At 44.4% G+C, this 14,657-nt stretch overlaps 1 protein-coding gene across 4 annotated transcripts in view; it reads left to right on the top strand.

Moving 5' to 3' along the window:
* Window positions 1-14,657, top strand: part of PXK (PX domain containing serine/threonine kinase like) — a 283,519-nt gene that overhangs the window by 206,247 nt on the left and 62,615 nt on the right. The window lies entirely within an intron of this gene.

The following is a 14,657-nucleotide window of genomic DNA, read 5'->3' as shown; positions in this document are numbered from 1 at the left end:
AGTATTCTGTATAAAAATAAATACTAAACAGTATGAGAACAGCTAAAAAATAAGTACATGGAAAGAAAAGACAATGCAAAAGAGATTTTTTTTTTTTTTTAAAGTTATTATTCGAACCACAAGAGTTGAACTATTAAATATTTAAAAAAAACAGCTGCTGTCACTTTAAAACAAAGATGGTGGAAGAGGGGGGTTGAAGATTATGCCATTGAAAAGCAGGTTCAACAAATCATCAGTAGCTAGACGGGCGTCCATTGAACGCACCTTAATACCTCCAGGACAACGATTATTGTTGTGGATGACCTCTATGGGCCCACTTGCTGCCACCAGGATATGGGACACTGCCCTTTCGCTGTCAAAAAAAGTGAAAAGCCTATGTTAAAAATGTGCTTCTGATTTTCACCCCTCAAAATTGTTTTTTTTATCTGAGGATCCAGAAAATGATTCTCCCCAATCGTGCCCCTAGTGACATTTCTTGCCCACAACTTCCACCATAGGCTCAAGGTCAGAGTACAGCAGTGCCTTATTCTTATTCTTGGATCCGTGAATATACTGTTAGGTTTTATGCAGTTGATTGTCACTGCCCACTTACCAATGTTACTGTTTTTACTCCTTCAGATAAGCTGAACAAAGTAACATTGTGAAGTTCATAATTTAGTTTTTTTCTTAGAACCACACCAAAATCTAATTTGTTTTCCACAAGGTAAATGTAATCAAAGTTGCCTTATCAATTGCTAAGCCTAATTAACAGAGGTATTTGCCTTTCTGCTGGGCAAGCAACTGTTAGTAAATAGGTTTAAATACCATGATGCATCACTTATTTAGGAAGGTGGCACAATATCTTTTTAGGCAAAATTTGCTTTGTCAGTTGAGAATGGCTGTTAAGATGATTTCTCGTTTATTTCCCTTTTTTGAGTAGTACTGTTAGTTGGGTAGAAAACAGGTATGAAATGTTACTTTTGTACTTAATTGACAAGTTTTCAGAATTAAATAAATCCCTCAGACACTGAGTTGCTGCAGACAGTGCATCACTATTAATTAAATAAGTTCGATTCTCTGCACCTCTGAGTCAACTTTTAAGGTCTTCAACCTAGCTCCAGCCTTCAGGCTTCCATCCCCACTACTGATGGCAAAGCAAGAAGTTTGTAAGCACATTACTTTGGAATTCTTTGTATGTATCTGTTATAATCTAGTAAGTGATTAATGCATACTCTCGGTTGTTGCCCTTTGCCGTGCTACTCAGTCTATGTGATGTCATCAGAATGTTCAGAGTGTTTGAGTGGAAGAAGAGATCAGTTGGTGTGGAAGGGCTGAGCGGCAAGGAGGCTGCTCCTGGTGGGGCATGGTATGAGGCATAGCATGAGACATAACTTGGATCCTATCTGAAGAATAAAGCTGTGATCCTAATATACATCTCTGGACTACGTATCTTTCATTTCCTTGTAACAGTATCCTTTTTTTCAAGATCATGGGATCTGCACCATATATGACATTTTGGACATAGACAATGAATGCAGGTTGTGGTCGCCTCCAAATCTATGATTAAAACAACAGAGTCCATTGGTGTCTGTACCGGCATATTTCAGAATTATATTCTGATGTAACTTCCATTTCATGATCTCGTCAAGTAATCCTCCTAATTAGCTATAACATTTTACTTGAGCCAGTTTTAATTTCCAGGCTTATTAACATAGTTGTTTTTCTTTCTTCTGAACTTCATAGCTTGTGTTTTGCTCATATTAATAGTTACACATTACAGTTTCAGTTAATATTGAGGGTATTTATTTGTCTTTACGTGCCAGATGGAGTACAGTAAATTAAAGCTAAATTATCTGCATTTAGTCCATCGATTTTGGAGGATTGCCATTGGCCACTAGCATTTTGTAACTGAGATGAACCTTTAATTACATTTGGTATACATGCTGGCGAGGACCTTTACTTTACAGAAGCACATTTTCTCGCAACACTTACGGCCTAATTACGAGTTTGGCACCCCATCAGACCGCCAAACTCGCAGTGGGTGAAACCACCGCACAGGCCGTCCAACTGCCGCATTATGCAGCAGTCTCACCACCACATGACCACCGCAACCGCCGGGATCTGAGATCCCTCGGTGGTATGGGGAAGCAATATTCTGACGGTGCCGCTGCGACACCGCCAAGCATATTACATGTTTCCTGACCTCCACACTTTTCTGGTGGTGGAGCTGCCATGAAAAGTGTGGAATCTAATGGTGCCCTACAGGGCCGTGTGTTGCCCCTGTGCATGGGGCTGCACGAAGGGGGCACATGTTGTGTCCCCCTGTCTGTATGCACCCCTGTTCCTGCATGTCCATGCCATGCATGAACTTGCTTTGGCCATCCAACGGTGATGCCGTGCTAAGGCTAACATATGCGCCTTAACACAGCACCACCGTGGTTCCGCCAAAGCACCGTCCACCAGACCAGGAGAAAACTCCTAATCTGGCGGGCGGCGGGTGAGTTTGGCAGTGTGGGATCGGGGCTTTGGTGTGGCTGCCCACTCCCACACCGCCAAACTCGTAATCAGGCCCTTGGAAAGTACCATAGTGGACAGGGACAGAAAGTGACATTTTAAAAACAGGAACATACAAATCAACAACCAAATAATTGTTTATTTAAGCTATCTATTGCGGTCAAAATTAAATAACGGCTAACTTAACAAATAATTTACTCAAATGCAAAAAAAAAATTATGTCAGTTCTATTATGAGGTTGAATCCTAGAACACAATTATAACCTAACTTGTCACACAGTGACTTATAAATTAACATAATTTGGACAGTATCAAATCTACATTTTGAAATTATAGCTTTTTCTTGTCAAATCATAACATGGGTCATATGAAGTAAAGCACACTGATTTTCTAAATGCAGCAAATAGAGAACATGGTGTAAAACATTTAGAGTGTGCCTTATAGGAAACAAAAGTTCTTAAAGTATTTTTTTTGTTTAAATCTGTTTTATTGAGTTTATACATTCTTATGTTACATATATATATATATATATATATATATATATATATATATATATATATATATATATATATATATATATATATATATATATATATATATATATATATATATATATATATATATGCAATACTGTTCCCAACAATAAGTGCATATGATACAATGCGTATACATTAGCGGACTGTCGATACGGTACAGAGCGCAGTATTGACAGTGCAGTGTTTAGCTATTATATCTAATGTATCTTAATAGCTTTTCGAGTTAAGAAGCGGGTACATTATACATCTCGTGGTCATCCTTGCACATTGTGTAAAGCTCACAGATTGGTGCAGTTGAGTGCAAATACATTATTTGTGAATTTTACAAGAGTTCTTTCGGTTCTAACACATTTAACATATGAACAGATGATACAACAAAAAACATCAACATTCTCCTCGCCCATATTACCTTTCCCCCCGTCCCCGTATATGCGTGCATAATGTTGCCTTGCTAATGTATTTCACGGTGTCTCCCGTCTGTGGCGTACGCGCCTGCAGTCTCGTGATTGGCGCGTCCGTGCCCATGGAAAACCATGGCGTACATTCAATTGACATGTTTGTTTTGTGCCACCTGTTCACATGCCTCTCAGTCGGTAGGTCCCTCAGGTCCCTCCCCCCTCATTCTGCCACAACTCGTTTAAAAAGGCATCCCAGTGTGCTGCTATGGGGACCTGATGCAGTCCCAGTGTTTCCTCGCGCCTGATGGCGATGCTTTCTGCCTTGGCCCATGCTAACAGTGAGTGACACCACGCTTGCGCATGTGGTGGATCTGTCGCTTTCCACCTTTTAGTTAGTCATCTTTTGGCAACCACCATCCCTAAATCTAGGAATCTAGATGCTACCTTATTGGCTGATGTTCTCTTGAATTTGTGTAGTAAGTATACTGGCCATTCAAAAGGCGATTTGCGGCCTGTGCAGGTATGTAACATTCTGGCTACTTCGTTCCAATATATACCTATTCGGGGGCAGCTCCATAACATGTGGATTAGCTCCGCTCCCAGTTCAGCACATCTCGGGCATGCTGCGTCTGCACGATTGAAATACCCGATTGATCTTAGCAGGCGTGAGGTAGGGCCTGTGGATTATATACAGCTGAATTTGCCGGAACCGCATGTTTCTGGGTATGCGTGTCAGACTGTGTTGAAGTCCAGTATGTGTGGTTCTGTTGTGCACAACCGTCCTTTGTTGTATAAAGAGCTTTTTCTCTCTCCTTGTGTTCCCCCTTGTCATATGGTTTACTACTCTTTTTACATACTGTCCTACACCTTAATATCAATTGGACTACCACTAAACATGGTTTTGACCTGAAAGATATTCAACATTTGGATCGGACGTTGAAGCTATTTAAGAATTAATATTAACCAAACTCCACCTCCATAATTAATTTGAATACTTTATTTCGGTCAATTGACCATAAAAGTGCAAATGCAATAAAACCATACAGTAAGTTAAAACAATCGTATAAAAAGTACACATGCAGGTCAACGGCGAGGTCCTTGATTGGAAATACTAAAAAACCACGCCTCTACAAATTTCCCAAGAGGGACATATAAAATAAGCCCTATTAAAATATGCTAAAACCATACAATATAAATATTAGGCATTGCCAAGTTACACAATCAAATTGCCCGGTGAAATACTTATGTTCGAGGCATATGAGCTGCAGATTACACACTTATGCATAGATCGCCATCTGGTGTTGGGCCCGGATGTTTGCAGTTTGTTTTTCCTCTTGGAAAGTCTTTGGAAGTCACGAGGTCGGTGACTCCTCCCTTGGATGGTATTGCGCATGGGCTTCGGCTCCATCCTCAGATTGGTTTTTTCCGCCATCGGGCTCGGATGTAATACTTCGCGCTCCGGTTCCGAACATTTCCAGTTCGACGATCGAAGCGGAATCCTCGCTCATCGCGGTATTGTTCAGATCCAGATCTCCTCAATCACCTTCTCTTCGACATCTTCGATTCCAGTCATCTACGGCGGCCTTCGGGCCTACCCAATCTCCGGTCCCGGCTGATGGAAAGAACTCCTTTCAAGAAGTGCCCTTGATGTGGGTCCAAATTCCCCTACACCGATCTTCATGAGGTGTGCAACCTCTGCTTCTCCCCGAAACACGAGGCTCGAGACTGTCCGGCCTGCAAGTCTTTCAGATCCAAAAAGACTATTCGAGATCGAAGGGCCAGACGAAACATGGCGCACTCCTCGACCTCCGTTCCAGTCGACATCTTCAGGGCCAATTCGAAGATCCGGGACAGCAGCACACCGAAGAGGACCTCGTCAGTGCTTCCGAAGCCGACGACTCAGATGTGGAGGACATCACCCCGGCGCAGAGGGTCGTGAGTACTATACCCCCTCCCGCACCGACACCCAAAAAGGCTTCGGTCACGCCTTCGCCTCCGGGCCTAGGCAAGACCAGAGACACTGCTTCAAACACCCCACCTTCGGGCCCGGTGAAGAAGCCAAACAAGCCTTCCGGCGGCTCGGGCTCGAGCCAGCCCTCCAGCGGTTCCGAGAAACACACTTCGGCACCGAAAAAGAGACCGGCCTCTACCTCGACACCGAGCTCCGCACCAAAGTCCTCGGTGTCGAAACCCAGCCTTTCGGTACCGACCAAACCCCATAAGGCCCTCGGCACCGACACTCCTACGCCGAAGCCCACCTCGGCGCCGACCAAGAAATCGGAGGTTCCCAAGCCCAGTGCTAAGCCCGGCACGGACAAGCCTAAAAAGTCATCGCCCCGAAACCTTCTGCGCCGACGGAACAAACATTGTCACAGGAACTGTTTACACCGGATCCCTTGCAAAAGACTCTTACCAAGGATCCAAAAACTGGACATTTGGCACTCTCTTCTAAAAAGAGACATTGGGACAAACCGACTCCGCCTCCATCTCCAAAGAGGAAGGACTCTGCTACCTCCCCTTTCAGAATTCCTTCCTCACCTCCTCCACCTTCTCCACCTCCGCCCCCTCTGCCTTCTCCACCCCCACCTCATCGCTCCCCGACCCCGTCTCCAGACGATGACGATCAGGGGGACCCATATTACGATCCAGGGGATGTGCCCCAAGACCCCACCCCTACAGGATCCCCAGACCCATGGGACAACTACAATAATCCAGACATTCCAGACGTCCCACAAGATGACCTTTACCCTTCCAGGCTATCTCCACCGGAAGACTCATTAGGTTTCCACCACCTACTTCAGAGGGCGGCACATTATCACGGGGTAGAGCTACACACTGACCCAGTAGAGGAGGATTTCCTCCTCGACACCTTTGATACCGCACATAGGTCTACCTCCATACTACCTATGCTCAAGGGGGTGATAAAACATGCAGCAAAAACCAAAGGAAATGATGGACGGAGGGTTGAACATTGCAAGCACTCACCCCCAGTCAACTGATCTGGGTTTAATCCATCACCGTTATTTAGCCCACTCTGCCACCCCAGTTCAGACATGGCCATATGCAAATCAGTCTGACCCTGTGCCTCATGGGAACAGTGCAGCCCGAACTGCCAAGCCATGTCTTCCCTGGACCGGAAACAAGCTTCCTAGGACCAGTTTCTGGCATTTCAGCCGTCTACAGCCAGGCTTGCTTGAATCCAGTGGCAAAGTGAGCAAGGGACTCACGTCTGAGCATACCCTGCCAACTTATGGCGAACACAGCAAAAACCAAAGGAAATGATGGACGGAGTGTTGAACATTGCAAGCACTCACCCCCAGTCAACTGATCTGGGTTTAATCCATCACCGTTATTTAGCCCACTCTGCCACCCCAGTTCAGACATGGCCATATGCAAATCAGTCTGACCCTGTGCCTCATGGGAACAGTGCAGCCCGAACTGCCAAGCCATGTCTTCCCTGGACCGGAAACAAGCTTCCTAGGACCAGTTTCTGGTGATAAAACATGCACCAGAGGTTTTTAAGGACCCAGTCAGGGCTAGGGTCATTAACCCACGCATAGAGAAAAAGTACAAAGCTGCCCCCACAGATCCTGCCTATATCAAAGGGCCAGCGCCACTGGATTCCCTAGTGGTTTCCACTGCACGGCAGAGGTCAAACACCCAGGCGTCAGGCGAAGCACCACCACCTGACAGAGTCAAAGCTACTGGACGCGTCAGGAAAGCGCACTGCGTCACAGGCAGCCAATATATGGCGTATCGCCAACACTCAAGCGCTATTGGCCAGATACGATAGAGCGCATTATGATGAATTAGAAACCATAATGCACCACCTTCCAGAAAGATACAAAAATAGGGCCAATGAATTAATTCAAGAGGGTAAGTCTATAACTCCTCCGTCGCCATGCTTGGCTGAGAGTATCATGCTTCAAACCTGAGGTACAGGCCTCCATCCTAAATCATCCCTTTGACCAAGAACACCTATTCGGCCCAAAGGTGGATGAGGCCCTCGAGAAAATGAAGAAGGACACGGATACGGCAAAATCTATGGGAGCCCTGCAGTCACACCATCCTAGGCGCTCCTTTTGCCGCTCTTCCTTTCGGGGTACGGCTAGAGGCTACTCCTCAGAGCGTCCACTTCCTACAAATCCCCTGCTCAGTCCACCTTCACAAGGGATTATCAAAGAGGCGGCTATAGGGGCAATAACAATAAAGGCAGAGGCAAAACAAATACCGCCCACTCTGCCACACCGCCTACCCAATGACTTCCCCCCGCTCCCTCCAGACCATCCCACTCCGGTCGGGGGCAGGCTACAAAATTTCCTTCAGGTCTGGGAGACCATCACCTCCGACAAATGGGTGACCCAAATTATTCGCTCGGGGTACTGCCTAGAATTGACATCTACCCCCCAAACATTCCACCCATGCAACGCCCAATGTCACAAGAACATTCCACATTATTAAAACAGGAGGTAATCTCCCTCCTACAAAAACAGGCAATAGAATAAGTTCCCGCCAATCAGCAAAATTTAGGGGTCTACTCCCTATATTTTCTAATGCCAAAAAGAGACGAGACTCTGGAACCTATTCTAGATCTCCGGCCTCTAAACACATACATACATTCGGACCATTTTCACATGGTAACACTTCAGCAGGTATTTCCGCTCCTCTCCCAGAACGACTTTCTCACCACACTGGACTTAAAAGACGCATACTTTCACATTCCGGTACACCATGCTCACAGAAAGTACCTCAGATTTGTAGTGGACGGGCAACACTACCAGTTCAAGGTGCTCCCATTCGGGGTCACAACAGCACCAAGGGTATTCACCAAGTGCCTAGCGGTAGTGGCGGCACACCTCAGAAGACAGCACATTCACATCTTCCCATATTTAGACGACTGGCTGATAAAAGCCACGTCCTACAACCAATGTGTACACCACACCGCCACTACAATCCAACTACTTCACCAGCTAGGCTTCACGGTGAACCACCACCAGTCGCACCCATCGCTCTCTGCAGTGGTGGAACACCACACATCTTTCCAGAGGTCGACCGTTCCTGGACCCGGTTCCACAAATAATACTAACAACAGACTCATCGCTCTCCGGCTGGGGAGCTCATCTATTACACCTCACAGTGCAGGGCACATGGACGCCGCAACAAAAGTTACTCCATATCAACCATCTGGAGTTACTGGCAATCTTTCTAGCCCTAAAATTCTTTCAAAGTCAGATTTTAGGCAAGGCAGTCCTCATTCGCACAGACAACATGACAGCCATGTACTACATTGAAAAACAAGGCGGCACACACTCTCCACAGCTCTCTCAACTAGCACAGAGCATATGGAGATGGGCAATTCCACACAAAATCTTTCTCCTAGCCCAACATGTCCCAGGAGTACAAAACACCATGGCAGATCTGCTCAGCAGACAGACGCAGCAGATCCACGAGTGGGAACTTCACCCACAGGTTCTTCACCCGTTCTTTCAGATGTGGGGGCATCTTCGCCACCCACGAAAACAAAAAATGACCAAGCTTCGCCGCCAGATATACCCACACCCATTGTCCAAAGGCAATGCGATATGGATGAACTGGTCAGGCAAATATGCGTACGCCTTTCCACCTCTCCCACTAATTCCATTAGTGGTGCGAAAGCTACAACAGCATTCCCTCACACTGATCCTAGTAGCTCCAACGTGGGCCAGACCACCGTGGTACAACACGCTGCTGGAACTCTCGGTAGTACCACATCAAAAGCTACACCTCTCACCATACCTCCTAACCCAGAACCATGGAGAGATCAGACACCCGGACCCAGCTCAGCTCAACCTTGCGATCTGGCTCCTTAGATCCTAGAATTCGGATACCTTAACCTTCCCCCTGACTGTATAAACATCATCAGAGAAGCTAGACGCCCTACCACTAGAGCCTGCTACGCTGCCAAGTGGAAAAGATTTGTTGTTTATTGCCATAACAACACAATCAATCCTCTAGACGCATCTATCCAGCACATCATATGCTACTTGCTCCATCTACAAAGGTGTAACCTAGCATATACATCCATTCGGCTACACCTCGCAGCAATTGCCGCTTACCTACAGAACAGACAGCACCTATCACTTTTCAGAGTGCCTGCCATTAAAGCCTTCATGGAAGGCCTGAAACGAATAATTCCCCCCAGAGTACCACCCTCACCTGTGTGGAACTTAAATATAGTTCTCACAAGGCTAATGGGACCGCCCTTCGAACCTTTGCATAAATGCGAACTGCAATTTCTCACATGGAAAACAGCTTTTCTTGTAGCCATCACTTCCTTTAGAAGGGTCAGTGAGATACAAGCACTTAATATACAAGAACCTTTTCTCCAAATGCACCAGAACAAGGTTGTTCTCCGTACCAACCCAAAATTCCTACCCAAAGTCATTTCCCCCTTTCATCTAAACCAATCGGTAGAATTACCGGTATTTTTCTCACAACCTCAAACTGTTGCAGAAAGGGCGCTGCACACGTTAGATGTTAAACGGGCATTACTTTACTATATCCAGAGAACACAACCTTTCAGAAAGACCAAACAACGATTTGTCTCTTTCTCTCCACCACACAAAGGCAACCCCATCTCAAAATCGGGGATAGCTAGGGGGATTGTAAAATGCATACAGATTTGCTATCACAAAGCAAAACGAACGCTATCTGTTCCCCCTACAGCCCACTCTACACGAAAGATAGGGGCTTCTATGGCTTTTCTAGGTAACATCCCATTAGATGATATCTGCAAAGCAGCCACATGGTCAACACTTCACACTTTCACTAAACCTTACTGTGTAGATGTGCAAACCAAGCAACAAGCTAGTGTGGGCCAGGCTGTACTAAAAACACTATTTCAAACCACTGCAACGGATACTGGTGGTCGCCGCTAAGGTTGGGAACTGCTATATAGTCTATGCAAAAGTGTGTAATCTGCAGCTCATATGCCTCGAACGGAATATGCTACTTACCAGTATGCATCTGTTCTTGGCATGTAGAGCTGCAGCTCTACACACGCCCACCCGCCTCCCCGGCTACCTGTATCTGTTCCAGTCTATCTTATTTAGATACAACACACATGGGTTTCTTCACTGTTATTACTACGCTCCATCTTTCCCTGTTGGCGAAAAACAATCTGAGGATGGAGCCGAAGCCCATGCGCAATACCATCCAAGGGAGGAGTCACCGACCTCGTGACTTCCAAAGACTTTCCAAGAGGAAAAACAAACTGCAAACATCCCGGCCCAACACCAGATGGCGATCTATGCAAAAGTGTGTAGATCTGCAGCTCTACATGCCAAGAACAGATGCATACTGGTAAGTAGCATATTCCTTACATAGACAGTTGCCCGCCACCAGAAGTAAAGCATCATGTCATTTGATACCCTTAGAAACAAATCTCTTTCAGCCATAAATGGTTACGATACAATGAAATGGAACATGACCTATATGGGTGACGTGTCAGCTTGAGTCTAAGAGTTAAGGCCAAAAAATGACTTGCGCACACACCACATAGAAAGTAGGAAGCACGAAATAGCAAATACAGTTGGCATTTTGGGTATTGTATTTTAAGAGCCTAAATACAGCTGCACACTGCTTGGTCTCCAAATTTCTACATAGTTGTATCAGCCATCTATGTCTGGCTTTTTTTATAGCCACGGCAAAAAAAGAATACATGAAGTTCTGTCTCCACCTTGTTACTACAGGCCGCACACCCTAGAGGAGAGGTACCTGCACATTGTCTAAATTGGACGTATAATTTTCTTGCTAATGCAGGTTGTACATCGTCCAGGAAAGGCTCAAGAATGTAATGATCTTTGATTCTCATAAAGGTAACTGTTCGAGCACCAATTGCTGAGCTCTCATGTAGATAAGCGTACTTGCTTTCCCTATAGCTCCTGACCAGTTCATTCCTTGTGATTGCAGGACATGCTACCTCTGGGTTACTCCATAATCTAATTTTCCAAATATTACTTAGTGTGTCCCTGATGTGTGCAAACCATGCTATTTACCCTGCACGCGGGAGGCCCATTACCTCTTTTAACTCTGACCTGTATACAGCCAGGTCCGGGGTCACCCAAAGAAGACGCCAAAAGATTAGCGGTCTCAGACCTATTTCCTCTGCGATCGGTCTCACCCCTAAATCCAAACGCAGAGTAACAAGTGTGGTGCTGGAAGGGAGACCCAGTAACTGTGTAATGAAATTATTCTCAGACTTGCTAATATTTCTTATAGGACTATACCCCCAAAGTTCAGCCCCATACATTGCGGCACCCCTGGTTTGTACTATATAGATCTCAACTATTGGAGCAATGGGTTTAGGCAAAGAGTTCCTATATAGTTTGGCCAACCCACCTGTGGTCTGGGCTAACTTAACGCTTGTTTTATCAATTTGTGGTCCCCAATCCATTTTTTCACTTAGGGTAACACCTAAATATTCAAATACGGATACCTTCGCGAGCGGGATGCCATTTGAGACAAGGATTTGAGCGCGTTGTGCTAACCTCCATAATTCACTCCTACCAAAATTGAGTTTAGGATTCTCAGTCACTCCTGTAGCTCCTTACCACTTGTCCTATTTTACCTTGAATTTTGGTCAATGTTTTTAAAAGATTTCTAAATTTCACAATGCTTGCTAATTTTGTCCTCATTTATTCAATCATGCTCTAGGCTTGAAGAGGTAGGGCTTAACCAGAAAGAGGCAATACAGAGCCCAGTCCCCAGGGAGGAAAAGGATATAAAACAGTTATCCACGAGCCAGCATAAGAGTTGTGCCTCCTAGATGGATAATGGCGCCGGCTCTTCTGACATGACATGACAGGTGCTCTGATATATAGTGGCCCTGCCACTAAAGCAGACCTGGGTAGCATATTGTTAATCATAGGATAAAAAAGAAAAAAAAAAAAGTTGTACTTAGTGGGTTAGGTTTGAGACATACATCTCAAACCAAACATCCCAGAGTTCCCAAAATGTTGTTTTCTTAGTCAGCTTATTTGCACGATCGAGGGGCGACAGCCTCTGTATGGGACAAATCCATTCATCTTCAATAGGGGAACAATGAGAAATCCACTTAACGCACAGTTCCCTCCGTGCAAGCAGAATCAAAACAAAAAAAAAGGGCTTTATGAATTTTAAGAAAGCTACGGTTTTCTACCCAACCTGGAAGCACTCCAAAAATCACTGAAGATACTGTCAATTTAATCTCTTTACCCAAGATATCTGAAATGGTCTTACCCACTTTCTGCCAAAACACCTGGATTGAAGAGCACAGCCAGAACATGTGGGTCTCATTTGCATTGTTTTCTCCACATTTCCGGCATTTCTTTATTTCTCGGCTCCCCAGCTTTGACAATTTCTGTGGGGTCCAATATGCCGCATGAACAGTGAAAAGATGATTTTTCCTTAATGGAGCAGGTTTCACATATGACCACAAAAGAGACATGGATACTTGCCCTAATTTCTCGAGATCTTCGCTTGGCAGGTCCCTCCTCCAGATCTCAGCAAATGATTTTTGTGTATCTTCTCCATATTGAGCTAACATCCAATACCATTCAGCGACTTCTTTCCGTAGTGTATTACGTGAACAAATCTTTGATACCAAGTCCCCGTTCTCTGTAATCTCCTTCCCGATGATTTTACCCAGCTTGAAAGTTGGTAGTATTTAAATTTTGAAACCAAATTCTCGGTGATCGCTGAGAAATGTTGCCAAGAGATAAGCTCAGTGTTCACAAAAAACTGCCCCCACCTACCAATCCCCCAGGTACAAAGCAGTGCAGCAAGTGCGTCTTTTAAACAGTCCGGGGTACCAGGAGAGTCCCAAATAGGTGTTGCATCATTGTAATAGGGTATTTGTAAGAGCGATCTCACCTGAAACCAAACTTTAGTGGCCGCTAGAAGAATCTTCAGCCTCACCTTCTTAAAATATTTAGGATGACCAAATTTTAGAAGAAAAAAGTCTGCTTGCTTTGGTGAATTTGCTGTAATGACCCTAAAGAGCGGGGACATACGCGAATTCTCCATCAATAGTTGACGAAAGTTCTTTACGTGAAAAGCGCAATAATACAAATAAAGATCTGGGGTAGAGACACCACCAAGTGCTTTCTTTCTTCTGAACTTATTTAGAGATATTCTTGGCCTTTTGTTTCCCCAAATAAAGCTGGAGAAAGAACCCTGTATTTTCTTGAACCAAATTTTTGAAAACCCTAACGGTATGGTATTAAATAAGAAAGTTAATTTAGGGAGGATTGACATTTTTAAGAGGTTTGATCTGCCCAGAAAGGAAAGTGGGAGAGCCCCCCCATGCTTGTAACTGTGACTTTACCCTCGCTGCAATTTTATCAAAATTCACCTGCGCTATTTTTTCTATATTTTGAACTATTTGGACCCCTAGGTATCTAATTTCTTGCTTTGTGAAATCACTCCTATAAGAAGTATTCCATTTCATCAGCTTAGTATTTTGTTGATTGATTGAATATCCCGATGCCCTTCCAAAACAGTCCAACTGCTCCCAAATCGCAGGAAGTGATTTCTCTAAATCCCCTGTCAGAACCATAAGATCATCGGCATAAAGCCCGATTTTCAAATTTTTATTGTTGATCTAGTTTTAAGATATTCAAAAAACACCTAATTGTTCTACCACCTTCGAAATGGCAGTTATGACTATCTCAGGAATCCCTGCAATACATATTTGGTACCTATGGTAATATCGAATTGTTTTATAGCATATACTTTTTATATTTTCAGGGGACCAGCAGTTTTCTGTTACTCATAATACATTAATACTGGCTGTACTTTATAGTTGGGGGATTAGCTAACCTGGCCTCTTAAACGCAGTGATAGATTCACTGGAACGCCTCACCTCCACTAAACACTAAATGAAAGGGCTGCAGCTTCACTCAGCACAATGTAGGACCCAAAACCTGGAATATTTAATAATCCTCATATAGGCTATATAGCTTTTCACTTAATTGAATACATCACATAAAAACTACATTTTACAGATACGCATTATCACCTTGCTGGACAAAGTGGGAAAACACCAGCTGTTCTATCAGACCTTTTTCTTGTAATTCAGCACAAGTTCAATTGTGTGGTAATTAAAAAAATTGAACCTGACAAAGACCTGTGTTTCAGGAGACCTTCATTTTAAAAGGTAAAACAGGGGCCTAATGTGTAGATTGTGATGGGGAAAGTAACTACATAGCTAA

Source organism: Triturus cristatus, chromosome 9 (assembly GCF_964204655.1).
Source record: "Triturus cristatus chromosome 9, aTriCri1.1, whole genome shotgun sequence".
Lineage (NCBI taxonomy): Eukaryota > Metazoa > Chordata > Amphibia > Caudata > Salamandridae > Triturus > Triturus cristatus.
The sequence above is the reverse complement of the archived record's forward strand: the minus strand, read 5'-3'. Positions and strand labels throughout refer to the sequence as shown.